General features: G+C 38.1%; 1 long non-coding RNA gene across 1 annotated transcript in view; it reads right to left on the bottom strand.

The window, feature by feature from the left end:
* Nucleotides 1-5281: 5281 nt before the first annotated feature.
* Nucleotides 5282-5691, bottom strand: part of LOC107183660 — a 1559-nt gene continuing 1149 nt past the window's right edge. Inside the window, exon 2 of the long non-coding RNA XR_001514445.1 lies at nucleotides 5282-5583. This is a non-coding gene — a long non-coding RNA (uncharacterized LOC107183660). The remainder of the gene's footprint in view (nucleotides 5584-5691) is intronic.

Here is a 5691-nt window from a genome sequence, read left to right as displayed (position 1 = left end):
GATTATTTTAAAGTGTGAAGCAAATTCTACACATTATATCATTTCATTAATAAATTCTTTAGTTGTTTTTTAAAATAACCACAATACCGTTATCAAAAACTAACAATTATTTAACTTCAAATATTCAGTCAGTATTTAAATTACTCTAGTGGTCTCATATATATTTTTGCAGTTTCCTTTGATTAAATCAGGACCCAAATTCTGCACATTGCAATTGACTGCTAAATCCCTTTAAGTTCATTTTAAGAAAATGAAAACACTAACTCTAAAAGATATATGTACCCCCATATGCAGCACTATTTACAATAGTCAAGATATGGAAACTACCTGTCTATCCATGAATGAATGCATTAAAAAATGTGACACACACATACACACACACACACACACACACACACACATGCACATATATATGAATATTCAGCCATAAAAAAAGAATTAAATATAGCCATTTAAAACAACATGGATGAAGGCATTAGGCTAAGTGAAGTAAGTTAGAGAAAAAAAAAAAACAAACTTACAATTCACATATATGTGGAACCTTAAAACAAAATACCATAGTTCAAAGAAACAGAGAACAGACTGGTAGTTGCCAGAGCTGGATGGGAGTGGGTGGGAGGGGTATAAAATGAGTGAAGGGGGTCAAAAAGTACAAACTTCCAGTTATAGAATAAATAAGTCATGGGGGTTTAAGTTACAATAGGAAGACTATGGCTAATAATACTGTGCTGCATACTTGGAAGTTGCTGAGAGAGTCAATCTTAAAAGCTTTTTCTTTCGTAAGAAAAAATATTTTGTAATTATGGTGACAGATGTTGACTAGACTTATAGAGATTTAGCAATATATACAAATATCAAATCATTAAGTTGTACAACTGAAATGAATATACTGTAATGCCATACATCAATTATCCCCCTTTATTTAAACTCTGCCAACATTAAAAGCTTTTCCCCCCCCCCCTTTTATTTTACATTTTTTATTAATTTCAGAGAGAAAGGGAGAGGGAGAGGGAGATAGAAACATCAATGATGAGAGAGAATCATTGATTGGCTGCTTTCTGCACGCCCCACACTGAGGACTCAAGCCCCCAACCCAGGCATGTACACTTACCAGGAATGGAACTGTGACTTCCTGGTTCATAGGTTGATGTTCAACCACTGAACCACGCTGGATGGGCAAGAATCTTCTTGGTTTTAATGTGATGTTAATAATTATGTATTTCCTACGTTGTATATACAGTTAACCTCTGAACACGGGGGTTAGGGGTTCTGACCCTCCCCCCGCAACATGCAAAACTCATGTGTAACTTTTGACTCCCCCCAAATTTAACTGCAGTTGTCCCTCAGTGTCCGGATACCAAAATTGTGGATGTTCAAGTTCCCTATATAAAAATGGTGAAGATCAATGCATAGTCTGCTCTCCCATCTGAGAATTCTCAATGGACAGAAAATACTATCTTCATCCACAGTTGGTTGAACCCATGGATGGAAACCTGGGAATACAGAGGGTTGACTGTATATTGAAAACAAAATCTGTGTAAAAGTGGACCCCGTAATTCACTCATGTTGTTCAACATAAATGAGAGCCACAATGAATTACTACTGAAAGTGTGATTTCAAAAACAATTATTTTAATCTATAGGTTCTTTCTTTTTTCCTTGCATTTTTAAGATCAGGTCAGCCATGGCTGGTTTGGCTTAGTGAACAGCGTGTCAGCCTGCAGACTGAAGGGTTTGATGTCAAGGGCACATGCTCTGGTTGCAGGCTTGATCCCTGGTAGGGGTGTGCAGGAGGCAGCTGATCAATGATTCTCTGTCATCATTGATGTTTCTATCTTTCTCTCCCTCTCCCTTCCTCTGAAATCAATAAAAATTAAAAAAAAAGACCAGGTCATTTGTTCTATGGAATTTTCCAGTGTAAATTTTGTTAATTGCACCCTGCAGTGATTTAATGTGTTCCTATACAGATTCCTGGCTCTCAAGTTGTCAGTTAAGATCATTTAAGCTGCACCACTGATACCCAGCAGTACAAATTTTGTCTTTTAATTGCGTTAAAACTACAAAACTAAGTTATGTCTTGTATTGATTTTAAAGGATATGTTCCTCTTTTTCCTTCTCCAACCTCAAACAACACTTTCTGAAAATGCATCTTTTGCTTTTAGTCAGGTTTCAAATTCCATTAGTTCCATTATAATATAATTAAGAGTGTTTTATCATGGAGGTCATAGTTTCTCAGAAGGCCAGTGTCAAATGTCACAGAAAAGTCAAGTAAATTAGGAACTAAAACATGTCCATGGACATTGGCGATTTAGATCATACATTTGTAATGCTATTTTCTGTTATAAATGAAAAATTTCTCAACTGCTCCCTGGTTGAGTAACCAATACAATGATATGATCTAAATTATGCTTTTCATACCACTTTGAACGTAACTAAAAATGAAAAATTAACCAAAATAAAACAACTCTCAACTTGAGATATGAAAGCACACTATATTCCTTGTGGGGACTAGTAGTACTTGTGTTAAACAAACGCAGTTAACACCCCAGCATTCCTCTTATAGCATATCTGACATATTTAAAATGTAAGCCACCCGGAGTACCACTAACAATTACAATGGTATTGCTCATCTCCAAGATGTCAATTCCACTTTTAGAATGACGACTGGAGGTTACAAACATAACCGAGACACCTTTCTAAGCTACATGATCTAAGTGCCCCATACTTCTCTCCCCTCAGCTTTCACCTACTTTTTTTCTGCCAGGTCTTAAAGGTGAAGCAGGTCAGTTTTTCTTATCCGCTCATTTTGATTCTTACACTTCATGTTACACCTTTTCTGTGTATTCCTTTGGGGCAGTGACCTAACCATACAATTATTTTTTCCCATACAGCCTAATAGTAATAATCTATAAAAGAACACTTAATGAGCTGCATTAATCAAACAAGTTTAGTATTTTTGCCATAATTATCTACATATTAATGGCACCTATGGCTTTTTAGATTTTATGACAATAGATATGGATTACCAATCTGTCCTCATTTTTTTAAAAATGTTTTTGATTTTAGAGAGGAAGAAACATTGATGTACAAAACATCCATTGTCTGCCTCCCACTTGGGACTGAGTCCACAATCTGGGCACGTGCCGACCAGGACTGAACCTGCAACCTTTCGGTGCAGGGGATGACGCTCAACCATTTCGGCCACCCAGATCAAGTCTGTCCTAACTCACTTTGGAAGACAATTGTCCTATTTAACTTTTATTGAAGATATTAGAGGAATATTCAGTGGGGGAAGTGAAACAGTACCTCCTTTGTCACGTTTCGTCACTATGGAAGGAGTGGGGTGTAATGTACCATTGGCGAAGAGAATGTAGTTATGAAAAAACCTCACAGCTTTCTTGGTCCCTTGTTCCCATACACTGAGGAGCTCAACCCTGCTGTCAGGTCCCTGTGGTAAGAATTTTTGGGGGCTACTCCACAAAACCAGTATGTCCTGAGTGCATTTCTGGTCACTCCTGCCTACCTGCCAAAAGGAAATTTTCTTTAAAAGCTTGTAACGTTTTTATATATAAGATTAACAATCAGGAACTCTCATTTTGGGGCACTGAAGCAAAACTATGTTCCCCAAGACTGTTCTCCAGGAGTCCCATATACAATAACATCTGTATTTCCAATAATTGAGGATGACATTGAAACGTCATTACTGTAACCCAGCTTTCCTTTCATACTTGTTGAGGGCACCCAAAATACCGCCCTCAATACCGCCGTATTCTTTCATATTAGTGGTGTCTTACTGATACAAATTACTTAAATGATTGGTCTTTAACGGAAAAAAGTTCATTGTGCCAAATAAATATTGAAAATACCAAGATTGGAAGCTATACCTTTGATAAGGCAAATTCCTCTTATAGCAAACTATCATCGGTAAAAATGTTCAGTATGTAATCTTCACCGGTGTGTAATGTAAAAGTGAAAGGCTGATACATTTTTAAGATTGGGGATTAAAGCAGAAATAGAACTATGGTACTAAAAACATGCTGGCAGTGGAAATATTTTGTAACTCAGCAAATAAGAATAACATGGAAGTACCTTTATATCCAACAATTCAAAAATGTCCCTACTATGTGGGCAATAGAATTTTGAATGAAATTTATTTTAAAAGCTGAGGAGAAACTATACTTTATCTGTACAACAGTTTCCTATCTATTGATCAATTGAAGTTCGGGAAGTTATTGACGGAATCTATAATATGAGGTAAAGATTAACAACTGCTGATCCTCTTATAAAATGTTACAGTGTAGCGGGAAAGACAATGACCTGTTAGGTAAGATTAGCTGAATGTCTTTTTAAAAAATGAAAGTTATGATTTTACAATTAGAATGAGAGGAAGGAAGAGGGATAGAGAGTTAGAAACATCAATGAGAGACAAACATTGATCATCCGCCTCCTGCACACTCCCTACTGGGGCCATGCACATGCCCTTGACCGGAATCGAACCTGGGACCCTTCAGTCCGCAAGCCGACGCTCTATCCACTGAGCCAAACCGGTTTCGGTAGCTGAATGTCTTAAAAAATGAAAGTTATTACAGTACAATTAGAATGTTATGATTGTTTCTCCTTAAGTCAAGATTTGAAATAGCACCGTAAGATTTCCATCATCTAAGAGCTGGCACTTAATAAAGTCCTGAGTTTATTTTGCTCTTATATCAATAAAAGGAATCTCAAAGAGCCAATATTCGAGTGCCGCCTGCATTTAAGAGCCAACACAAAAGCTTCTCGCTCAGCGGCAGCACCGCGGATGAGATGACAGATAAGGCTGTGGCTCCAGCGGCAGCAGAGCAAACCCAGGCGCGCTCATCAGGTCACTTGTGAATTACAGAAGCATCGGACTCCCACCGAGGGGCGAGATCGGGTTCTGCTGGTTCTTAAAGTTGTTCTTATAGGTGCCTTATCCTTAGTAGAGAACTGCCTTTTTCAATTAAGCATCAAGAATTAAACCACAGAAAATTGTTTGTGATTCCATTACATTCAGACCTACAGTTTGCACAAATCAAAACCAGAACAGTTGAAGTACTAAAGTTTACAACTGTTGTACCTCATGAAATTAAAATTTTAAAAATACAATTATCTTCTTTTCCACCCAGACTTCGGGGTATTTAAAATACCAAGCAATTCCACTAGCTATCCAAATTAAATTTTCTTGAAAAACCCCACCACACTATCAGAATTTGAACCCCCAAACTAAAAAAGAACTAAATTAAAAAAACACACAACACACACAGCACAATATAGAAAGAATTTATTTGCCTCATTTGAAAAAAATCTCAACAGTGCATTAAACTATAAATTCAATCTCCTCATCCGAGGAGTTGCAAAGTTTAAACAGAAACGTTCCACTGCTTCAGGTTTACATTTTGAAAACTCTTACATTTACCGAGGAAGCATATCAAAAAGCCAGACTTCAAGTATTTTAAGGCATAAACTTCGTACTCTCCTGCTCCCCGTGCCGGTTCTGCGGGAGGACAGCTCCAACTTCCAGCAACCGGCCCCCGGCGCCGAGCACCCCGAGACTGGAACACAAACACTGGGGCGGAGAAGTTGTGCGTCATCCTCCCAGTTTCACTCCCCGAGTGCAAGAGCGAACCCGAAGGCTCTCCCCGCCTTCACGGGGTCCCGGCGCCCTCCCGCTCCG

The sequence above is a fragment of the Myotis davidii genome, unplaced genomic scaffold (genome assembly GCF_000327345.1).
Source record: "Myotis davidii unplaced genomic scaffold, ASM32734v1 scaffold402, whole genome shotgun sequence".
Classification (NCBI taxonomy): Eukaryota; Metazoa; Chordata; class Mammalia; order Chiroptera; family Vespertilionidae; genus Myotis; species Myotis davidii.
The sequence above is the reverse complement of the archived record's forward strand: the minus strand, read 5'-3'. Positions and strand labels throughout refer to the sequence as shown.